The sequence below is a fragment of the Culex quinquefasciatus genome, chromosome 1, assembly GCF_015732765.1.
Source record: "Culex quinquefasciatus strain JHB chromosome 1, VPISU_Cqui_1.0_pri_paternal, whole genome shotgun sequence".
Lineage (NCBI taxonomy): Eukaryota > Metazoa > Arthropoda > Insecta > Diptera > Culicidae > Culex > Culex quinquefasciatus.
In genome coordinates, this window is record NC_051861.1 from 83,872,170 (window position 1) to 83,884,420 (window position 12,251).

The window sequence follows — 12,251 nt, forward strand, 5'->3', positions numbered from 1 at the left end:
CAGGGCGGCAATTTCGGGGCAGATCAGCAAGTCACACTCACAAATGGCTCTTTCGTATAGCCAGAGTTAGAAGTCAACGGATCCAATTACATCCGGTGGAGAAACCATATACCAAAGCCGTAATAAATCCTGTATCGGAACGTAAATCCTGAAGGAGGCGAAAGTTCTTCCTCGTGAGGGATGGGGGAAAATTTGCCCTGCTCTTACTTACCGATGATAAAATTGATGATATGTTAATCAAATAAAAGTCTTTATTGCGTTGCCTGCAATTACCATCAAGGATACGACTATATGTGAGGTGAATTTATGGTTTGGTGAACATTTGCATGACTGTTTTTCTTGGAATTTTATTTGTTTTAAAACATAGCTATGGCAAAATTTGTCATCACGGTGATCGAATTCGATTCAGTACCTATCACTATTCACTGTCAGAATATTTAACTGTTTCCATAAGAAATCATTTGACCAATAATTCTACATCAACTCCAGCCTTCTGTCATTGGACATCTTAATTCTAAGACAAGGAAGGCTAAAGTTTCTTCGAAACTCACATTTGTCTTGGAATAATCCATCTCCTGAACCTTATCGTACAGACTCACATTGACTCCTTCCAAAGTTGCATCAATTCCACTCCGCAAAGCCCCGAAGACATTCCGGACGCTCAATCCGAAGACGCACACGCCACGCTGGACACTTTGTGGCCAAGCGCAATCTCCGAACCGGAACAAACTCACTCACCACCACCGCCCTAATCACTGGCCATTAATATTGTTGATAATGATTATTCAAAACAGGTTGTGCAAACAGTCGGTTGAGCTCCCAAGACATTGACCGGAAGAAGCGCTGACCAGCTCGGACGGCAACCAGCTTGAACCAGCAAAGCAAATAAACTAACGCCCTTACATAAGCGATAATGATAATCGAATTAGTTTGTCGATTGAAAGTGCTGCCCCCCTGGACCCCTCCTACCTCCTATAATGTCCTGAAATATAGCCATAATTTGTCAAGGCTGCAAATGACCTGGGCCCAAGAGTCCGAGTCCCCGTTATCGCGTCGTATCAACGGGAAATGTTTACATAATGAATAATATTCTCGCATACATCAAGGGATCTGCTAGACACCGTCGAGCAATTAACCGGCCCGACCTCGCCACTAATCCGGCAGGACGAGATTTCACCAACGCGCCTCCGAAATTGGTTGGAAAGCCGCAGCGCGATACTGTTTGATTTCCACTTATTCCGGTGCGTTTACTGAAAGTGCGTGGCGCGGTGCTTCAAGCTGTAATTGTTTTGAAATTTGTATTTTCAACTTCTTAAAAGTTGATTGAATTTCTTTGTCTAAGATTCCAAAGCGATTCCTTAGAAATTGCAAATAAAAGTTTCGAGTTTCAATTATATGTAACTTTTTTTAAACATTAAGTTTTCTGCATAGTTGAAATATCGTTTGATGTTCAAATTTAAACTCAAGTGGATCTTCAATGGTCAATAATGTTCAATAGGGGTGGGCAGACTTGATTTCTAGCGTATGATTAGTTAGAGGTTGAATAAAAACAATAAATTCTCTGGAAACTTGTATGAAAGTGACTAAAATTCAGTGAACACAACAAATTAAAAAAAATGATTGGAACATACAAAGGAGGTATGTGCAAAGCAAAAAGAAATGGGTTATCTACAACCACTAAGCTGAGTATTGTTGTACTTAGCTTAGGAATTTGAATCAATGTAAATGTACCTGATCTTCTACAATGGGAAAGTAATCAAGTTATAAACTTGACGCATGGATTGGAAAATTTCAAAATTTACGGTAAGTTGACGTTTCCATATCAAAGGTAAACAAACAACTGCAAAGCAACATATCTCAGCCTCAGCCTAGAAAGTTTTCTGATTTGATTGTAGATGACGTCCGTAAGTTGCGTACTTTCCTAAGTAACTTATCGATTTTATTTTACTTTAGCTGAGTGATTGTAGATAGAAAAAAAAAACTCTCCAATACAGGTCTGATTAGTATACTGTTTACTGAGCCAAAATCGCGAATATAAGCTTGATTTGATGGAAACTCGAGCAATTCCACCTATGTAAGTGTAAATTATGTGTTTTTTTTAAAAGAGCGAGTCCATGCTTTCAAAAATGAGGAAATTTGTATGATCTCACCTCAGGCCCAATGTCACCCCTGATGACGGTATTCGAAAATCTGTAACTTTTGAAGTTACAGGTATTTAGAAAAATACACGGTCATTTTTTTCCGATTTTTAAATTAATTTTTTTTTATTCAAATTAATACAAAACCACGTGGTTTATGGATGGTCCCTATTTAATTTTCCTGTTATTCTCGAACAACGAAACAGCCTTTTTTCCTCTGTCAAAAATATCAGAATCGAATAGCAACACTAGTTTTCCTTGTATTCACGAAAAAGTTTGTGACAAAACCATGATTTTGGCCATTTCTGATAAGTTTTTTTTTTAATTTTCATGCTTTAAGCACAGTTTGTCATATCAAAAGTATTTTTTCCGAAAGTTCAAAAAATTTCATACAAAATTACCATTTAAAGTTTTTTTATGTCGTCGACATTGGGATTCTTCTAGAATAAAGGAACAAGCATATTTTTTTTAAAGAAAAAAATCCTTGCATTCTTGCGATGAAAGAGCCACAACAAACATTCACAGAATTATTCTTAGACAAAATTTGATGAAATCTTAAAAAAAAACTTTGCAAAGCACACGATTGAATTTTAGGGTTGAAAACTTTTAAAGTCAAATCGGTTGCATTTGATGCAGCTTGGATCTCATGATTTCTTATTCAATTTGATGAAGTTTTCGATTAGTCGTTCAAAAATCATGTATAAAACGTTACTTAATCCACCGTAGGGTGGTTGATGCCTTCCTAACAATAACACAGTTTTGTTTTTAGAAAAAAATGTTCAACCTACAAATGATAGGGTTGGCAGATTATCAATCTTATAGCACCATTTGAAAAGCAATTTATTTATCCAACAAACGATGTATTATCGATCCGAATATTGCTTTTTTTTGGAGTTGCGGCCTCCAAAATGTGTATAAATAACACTTAAGTGCTAATAATTTTTGATATGGTTATCAGATATTCGATGTTTTGGGCTCGTTGGAAAGGTTTTTTCAATACAAGAAGGGCTCAGCATTTCAAACCTATTTTTCGATTTTTTTAAAAAATCAGTATTGATTCAAAAATTCATAACTCGCTCAAAGATTTTTTGCACAACCTGGAAATTTCTGAAAAGTTGTCATTTTATGTCCTCTAAAACATATCAAAAAATAAAAAAAAAATCAAAACTAGTTTTTTTTTTGCAAATCAAGTTTTAGTGACAAAAAGTTAAATAAAAATCACAATTTTTTTTACCGTGTATCATTTTTTTCCAGTGTAGTCCGTATTATTTACCTACAACTTTGCCCAAGACACCAAATCGATCAAAAAATTCCTTCAAAAGATACAGATTTTTGAATTTTCATACATCATTTTTGTATGGCCAGCTGCCAAATTTGTATGGAAAATTATATGGACAAACTAATGTTGCAAAATGGCTTTTTTGGGCATACCAAAGGCACCAAAAAAGTTTCAGTCGGATTAAAAAATACAAATAAAATCGAATGACCGAAATCTGAGAGAACTGCTCATCTACAGGGGCCAAGTAGGGTCGCATTTCCAGATCGGTAGAGTCAGTGCTTTTGAGGACCTGAAGTCGAAGTTGGAGTTTGATAGTTTTAAACAACTTAGTACGGAACTAGAGCGTCCAATTTCCCGGGGTTACAAAATTCTCGGGAAACGAGAAATTTTCAACAAATTTCCCGGGAAATCCCGGGAATTCCCGGGAAATTTGAAATTTGACGAAAATTATTCTGATCCAGTTTCTGATTAATGTGTTGCAACAGAATTGTTTAGAACGACAACTTTAATGTCCAAAATCAGTGTGAAGATCAATGAATGGCTTGAATGCTTGTAAAACATGATGCAACTTAGAAAAAATATTATAAGTTTTCTTATTTTTTATGCTGTCTTTGAAATCATACCAAATCAAAAAAAAATATTAGTATTTTTTGTTGAAATCAAAGTGTTTGGACAGTGAAAATCTATGCCCCACAAAAATAAAATTGCTTTTAAATTTGTCTCAGTGACCATAACGTTAAAACGAAAAAAATATCATGTAGAAAGAATGTTTTTTGTGGCAAATTACTTATTTCAGAACAAGTATTTTCAACTTGTGAATAAATAGATAATCATTAAATTTGCCTATTTTTTTTTCAGTTCATTTATTTATTTGGGCTCAATCGAATAAACTTTACGGAGCCGAGAGTCTAGGATACAATTTGACGTAACTTTAAGTTGTTACAAAACGATCTAATTCTGGCACTTTCACAACGATGAATCTCCAGAGGTGTTTCCAGAAGGGCATCGCTAAGTTGATAATTTCTCTCCAATTGTCTTCAGCTCCAGCCGCATCACAAAGCAGCGACACCAACTGAGGAAGAGTGAAGAGTGATTTGACCTTGGAAGAACAGTCTTGTTGATGATGAGCAATTCTCTACGAAATCGGTCTTTTTTCTTCAATTTTAATTTTTGTATTTTTTAATCCGGCTGAAACTTTTTTGGTGCCTTCGGTATGCCCAAAGAAGCCATTTTGCATCATTAGTTTGTCCATATAATTTTCCATACAAATTCGGCAGCTGTCCATACAAAAATGATGTATGAAAATTCAAAATCTGTGAAGGAATTTTTGATCGATTTGGTGTCTTCGGCAAAGTTGTAGGTATGGATACGGACTACACTGGAAAAATAATACACGGTAAAAAAATTTGGTGATTTTTTATTTAACTTTTATCACTAAAACTTGATTTACAAAAACACTATTTTTAATTTTTTTTTTGATATGTTTTAGAAGACATAAAATTTTCAGAAATTTCCAGGTTGTGCAAAAATGACCGAGTTATGAATTTTTCAAAATCGAAATTTTGGTCGTAAATTTTTCAACTTCATTTTTCGATGTAAAATCAAATTTGCAATCAAAAGTACTTTACTAAAATTTTGATAAAGTGCACCGTTTTCAAGTTATAGCCATATTTAAGTGACTTTTTGAAAATAGTCGCAGTTTTCATTTTTAAATTAGTGCACATGTTTGCCCAGTTTTGAAAAAATATTTTTGAAAAGCTGAGAAAATTCTCTATATTTTGCTTATTCGGACTATGTTGATACGACCTTTAGTTGCTGAGATATTGCAATGCAAAGGTTTAAAAACAGGAAAATTGATGTTTTCTAAGTTTCACCCAAACAACCCACCATTTTCTATCGTCAATATCTCAGCAACTAATGGTCCGATTTTCAATGTTAATATATGAAACAATTGTGAAATTTTCCGATCTTTTCGAAAAAATATTTTGGAATTTTCAAATCAAGACAAACATTTTAAAAGGGCGTAATATTGAATGTTTGGCCTTTGTGAAATGTTAGTCTTGATTTGAAAATTCCAAAATATTTTTTCGAAGAGATCGGAAAATTTCACAAATGTTTCATATATTAACATTGAAAATCGGACCATTAGTTGCTGAGATATTGACGATAGAAAATGGTGGGTTGTTTGGGTGAAACTTAGAAAACATCAATTTTCCTGTTTTTAAACCTTTGCATTGCAATATCTCAGCAACTAAAGGTCGTATCAACAAAGTCCAAATAAGCAAAATATAGAGAATTTTCTCAGCTTTTCAAAAATATTTTTTTCAAAACTGGGCAAACATGTGCACTAATTTAAAAAAATGAAAAACTGCGACTATTTTCAAAAAAGTCACTTAAATATGGCTATAACTTGAAAACGGTGCACTTTATCAAAATTTCAGTAAAGTACTTTTTGATTGCAAATTTGATTTTACATCGAAAAATGAAGTTGAAAATTTTTACGACCAAAATTTCGATTTTTGAAAAATCAGTATTGATTAAAAATTCATAACTCGGTCAGTGATTTTTGCACAACCTGAAATTTCTGAAAAGTTGGCATTTTATGCCTTCTAAAACATATCAAAAATAAAAAAATTAAAAATAGTGTTTTTGTAAATCAAGTTTTAGTGATAAAAGTTAAATAAAAAATCACCAAATTTTTTTACCGTGTATTATTTTTTCCAGTGTAGTCCGTATCCATACCTACAACTTTGCCGAAGACACCAAATCGATCAAAAATTCCTTCAAAAGATACAGATTTTTGAATTTTCATACATCATTTTTGTATGGACAGCTGCCGAATTTGTATGGAAAATTATATGGACAAACTAATGATGCAAAATGGCTTCTTTGGGCATACCGAAGGCACCAAAAAAGTTTCAGTCGGATTAAAAAATACAAAAAAAAATCGAATGACCGAAATCCTAGAGAACTGCTCTGATGATGCTGGTTACACGAGTGTGGTTGATCTTCTTTGGGTTGTTCCTTGGGTGTTGTTGTTTCTTGATGAGATTGTTTAGTTGAGGCTGCCAAATAACGTATTTTGCATGACTCCTTATATTGCTGTTTCATTTTTATTTCCTTGATCTTGAATTTGGGACATTCCGACAATCGATTGTGTACAATTTCGCAACTAATGCAGAAATTTGAAAATGTTCGGTTGGAATTACAGCAGAATTTTTCTGTGTGTCCAAATCGGTGGCATTTTTGGCAACACATGACCTTGGGAATAAACAGGCGAACTGGGATGAGCACATGCTTGTACTCAATGAAGTCCGGGAGAATGGTTCCAGCGAAGGTGACACGTAATCCTTGGGCAGGGAGATATTTATTTTGTTCCGATGAATATTTTGCCAGCTGGCTGCACCGAATAATGTGCACACTATCCACGATGGTCTTTTTGAACTTTCCAACTCCGTGTTTCAACAGATCTGTTGAGTTGAGTCCTTGTTCGTCGACAATTCCGTCAATCTCTACGTTTCGACACGGTACATACACGCGGTAGGTTGACGTGAAGGTCGGATTTTGGGTGAGATGGTTCGCTTCTACCCGATCAGTCAAAAGAACTTTCACGGTGTGACGATTTTGTTTGCTGATCTCTTTAATCGATAAATAATATCGATTAATCGTGTCAGCTAAATTGATCAAATTTATCGGGGTGTCTTGTTGCCGTATCAAAACAGCATATGGGCCGGAAGCTAGCTCGGGATACTTTCGTAACCAACTAGCACGTTGAGCAGGTTTCACTTTCGCGAACTGTGGTTCCTTTGTTTCCATATTGATTACAATAAGGCGGACAAGTAAAGCAAGCGATCCGATCTGGTGTAGATCTGGTGTAGATGAGCAACTGATTAAATTTGCCTAAAAAATCTAATTTCTAGCGCTATTTAACTTGAAACACTGTTTCATGAAACCAAACTCACAGTTTTACAAAATTTGAAGCGAGTTTTTGAAATATGGTTGCATTCTTTGGGTAAACTTCATTAGATTTTTCATGGTTCCATTTATGGTATGATTTTAGTTATATGATTATATGTCCCTAGAAATTAATTAGATTAAAATAATTTTCATTGCGTAAAATTGGTTGAAATTAACAATATTTATTCATATTAAAATTTAACAGTTATTTCTTGAATACTTTTAAACAAATTCTTCTCGAACAACTCTTTTTGAAAATGTAATTATATCAATTCAATTTTCATCCATTTTGGTCAAGGGAAACAAAAATGGAAAAAGGTTATTTTCAAATGATATAACAAAAACAAAAAAATGGTTGTCAAAAGAAAATAGGTAATATTAGCGTAATTTTTGTTGCCCAACATATAACCAAACAATATTCCTAGTTGTAAATGCTTCAGGAACAAATATTATCCGAATTAAACCTTGACATGAAATTTACAGACATTGTTCAATATAAACATTAAATTGAAATGAATAAAATCAAATAAGGTTCTCTAATTATTACTTTTTGTATGATTTCAAAACATTGGTGCCAAAAAGGTAGGAAAATGTATACTTCCGTTTGTATTCCGGGAATTCCCGGGAAATTTACAAATTTCCCGGGAAACGGGAAATATTTTTTTCCGGGAAATCCCGGGAATTCCCGGGAATTTTTTTCCCGGGACGGGAAATTGGACGCTCTATACGGAACTTGCGGTTGACGAAGAAAATCTCCAGTCTGCCCCACCGCGTTCATCAACCTTTACGACCCTGTTGTGTGGATGCTGTTTAGCGAGGAAATTATCTGTAATTTGACTTGAGTAAACATTAGCACGCAAATTGGTTCGCCTCATCCTGGCCTCCCAGCTAGGCTGTTGCTGGCTCGCGAAAATGGGCTTACTCCTTAGCACAGGACCTTACACTATAGAGGAAGTCCGTGAAGGGTGGCCACCTACGCACTATTCAGTGGGGGAAAGCTGATGAGGTGGTAAATCGATGTTTGTTAATTATTCAAACTCAAAATTCAATATCTAATTGCTGACAGGGACGGGACTGCTTGCTTGGTTGGGGTTGGGGTTGGGGATTTAAGCGGGGAGACATTAGATAAGCAAGCAATCAATATGAATTAATGGAAAGTGAGATGTGTTTGCTTGATGCAAGGCCTTTGCTGGGCAATTGCTTCCGGTGAGGATGAGACCTGATAGAAATCCATTATCGTTTCAGATGGTGTGGCTTCCTTAAGAGTGATGAGGTGTAGGGAGTTAGATTAAAGAATGAGATATTTAGGATGTTTGAGCTGTACCCGATTCCCTTCCCAATACTTAACCCCGTCAGCAAAGGCTTGCAAATCATTGATTTACGTCACTATTGACAGCTGCTGTACCAATAGCGATTAATTACGGATGACACTCGTTGAACGCACTTTCCCAACGGTCACCACTCCTCGAATTAACCCCGCGCAAAAGGCACTCTTTATTTGCTCTGCTTTTTTATTGTTCAACAATTTTTCACAGTTCAGGCAACACTCACTTTTTACCAACTTTAATGACTTTTCGAAAGTCGCGTCGCGCGAACAATACCTCTTCCATTACAGAGGGTTTCGCACGAACAACTCTTTTTTTGGTCCTTTATTTTGGCCACCATGTCAATCCATTACCAACTCATCTGCCGTCACTGCCACAATCGTTTTCGGAAGAATAATGATGGGAATTTTCGGTTCGCGGGCAATTGTTCCCGCTGTAAATTGACACTTTTAACTTTAATTTTTTGCTTTGTGGAAGGGTGCAAGGTATTTTTGTTAAAAAAGGGGTTAGAAAATTTTAAAAGATTTTGATTTACGTTATTGGTGTTTTATTGAATTTCCTCGGTCACATATGTCAGCCTGTCAGTTGGGTGATAATTCACGTTTTGATGGATTTTGGCACGGCTTTTCAGTTGAATTGTCAGACAAAAGGTAGACTTCTTCGAGGGGGGAAGAACAAGAGGATTACAAGAATACCGTGTTTTCTGCGGTAGAAAGGAGTGCAAGTCATAATTAGCTTTTATTTAGTTAATTCTTTTGTAAGAGTTCAAAAACTGACAACCGTTTACCTTCTTGCCGGTGGGGGTAACCCAAGAAGCATAAAGAATGGGTAAACATTTTATGACACATTCCATAAAATTGATCCTTTCTTTCCAGAGGGAACACTTTCTGTCGGGGTCGTGACGGAACAATGAAAGGTGTTTAACTTTCCTGTCTCAAAAGAGCAAGCAAAACTAAGAAAGGGGCAAAAACTGACAGCACTGATCGTTTTCCAGAAGACTGTATAGAGAAAAAGATGGTTATCGAACCTTCGTCGTAAAACCAGCCAGAAAAAGCTAACATTATTGGCTATAATCGGTTATATTGCCCTTCTGGGACATTTTATGGTCATTTTTACCTTTCTTTCTTCTCGGTAGTTGTCATAATCGACCGAAGGTCGTCATGATTTACGTGCATCGTCTTGTTAAGCTCATGTGCACCTCAAACAAAGCAATTTCCGATTAAAATTGTACGCTCAGTGCGCCCGAAGTTATGCAACCTCCCACAGAAAGCTGATCCCGCTAATGTCACAGCCGGAATCTTATTTCCGCAAAACCAATAAAAAGAGCAAATCTGCATGGCCCGCGGCCCTCGAAAGTTTCCATATCATAATTTTATGGTTGGATACATTTAATTTCTATAATTTTATTGTTTTTTCATCTGCCATCCTTTTTGGCTCGGCGCTAGGACACGCAAATTTACCGCATAAAGCTTTTTTTTGCCTGCCTCGAAGCTGAGAGGGTATCGAATTTTGAGTACCGGGAGTCTGCCTCTTGCGAGAAATTTGATGTTTTAATTACGGCTGAGTGCAGTTTTTCACGATTTACGATTTTTACGAGCACATGGCGGGCGCGCTGAGGAGTGATTTGAGGGGTTTGTTGCTTTCATGGAATGACGAGGGGTTCATCAATGAAAAAATTTTATGTTAAAAAAATCACGTTTTTTAAATATAATTTCAAGCAAACTTTACAAATACTATGTTTCTTGACAAGAAAAAAACTATCAAAAAGGCTAAAATCATTTCGCTCCATCGACCCACCCCTCGCACTCCGTTGATTGGGTGTGAGATGTTCCGCGCGCGCCAAAATCTGCGGCAAGTCGTAAAATATCGCTATCCAATTTCCAATTGCGCTGGCTGTTGCGTAGTCGTCGTCATCTAGACCGCGAAATGTGATTTGAATATGGGCTCGCCCGTCACAGCCAGCATCAGGGCAGGGAGTTGGGTCCAATTTTTACGACGCTACTCTCGTTTATTTTCATTGTAATCTAATCCAGGGAATAATTAGGGGAGGTGGGGTTATCACTTTTTTTTATTTTTGATTATTTCGAATTGGTCGAACCTTGAAGGATTTTTTAACAGATCGTTCAATTCGGCACTGCTAGGAGGATACATATTTGCTCCACGAAAAAAATGCGCATTCAATTTCTGGTAACTGTTTCAAAGTAAAAATTGGTTCAATCCTAGGGAAAATGGTATTAATTTTCCCAAGCAACCAAAAGCGCGGTTTCCGCCAAAGAGTCCTCGGCTGCTGATGGAAAGGTGATGTTCCCCGTCCGGAGCAAATCCGAAAGGGCTTCGATCTTGGCAACCACGTGGGCAGGATGGGTAATTGAAACGCGAATAATAAAAAGCGATTTTATTCTCGTTTTACTTTTTTATTTAACATTGTAGCGGTGGGTTAACGATGGTTGAGGTGCGCAATGGAATGAGTTTTATTATCTCTATAATACTTTTTTTTCTTTTTGGAAAATTGCTGGTTTAATTTGCAAAGTTAAGCGGTATGAGTTAAGTAACATTGACAACTTTCTGACAGTAGAGCTACTATTAAATATAGCAAAATATTAAAATAAGCAAATACAAAATCTAACCATTCACATTAACGACCCCTAGGACTTTCGTGGTCTCACCGGAGCAGGCTTGGTTTGGTGTGTTGTTTGTCTTTTTTATAGCAGGGAGACGACTCCCACACCTGGAATGACGGCCTGACAACAACCAAGGCCGGGACCGACGTATTACTTCCCCATCCGATAGAAGGTTGGAGCAGATGGGAATCGAACCCAACATCATCTGCTTACAAAACGGATTAACCATTCGGTCAAGCCTGTTGAAAAACCAAAATGTATCCTCAAAATTCTAAATTGAATGTACGTGTATTAATTAAATAAGAAATTAAAATGGGACGGACAATATAAACTTAAATGACAGTTGTGTTGGCTAGGTGTTTGCCTTATTTTTTAATATTTGCAAGATTTTTTGTTACCGGGTGTTTGTTCGGGTCATTTCCACCTAAATCTTTTTTTTTGAAAATGTCAAAAATATGTGTTCAAGGCAGAGGTGCCAAATGTGACCAGCGAGGTGTTTTTTTTGTGGCCCGCGGACCCATTTAAAACAAACATGTGGCCTAAAACATATGTTGCAAACATCCCGCCTCGCGATTCGACATGACATTTGTATTATGAATCTTATTGACAAACATCGGATTCAGGCAGACCAAAATGAATTTAATTTTTATTGGAATTGGATGAATAATTGTTAAAAATTGTCTAATGGATAATATATTTTTATGAAATATCTTTGGTTTCGTAACAAGTTTCAACCAATTGATAAGAAGCATTTTGAACAAAATCATTGACAAAATGTTATTATTTGTTCTCTAATATTTAAATGACGAAATTGTAAAAAAAAATGCATGACGTAAAATAAACTACGCCGCGATGCCTTTGTGCTCTATTATGCTAACATGGTATCATGGCAAGCTGAGTACAAGAGAGCACAGAGGCCTATCAATTGTTC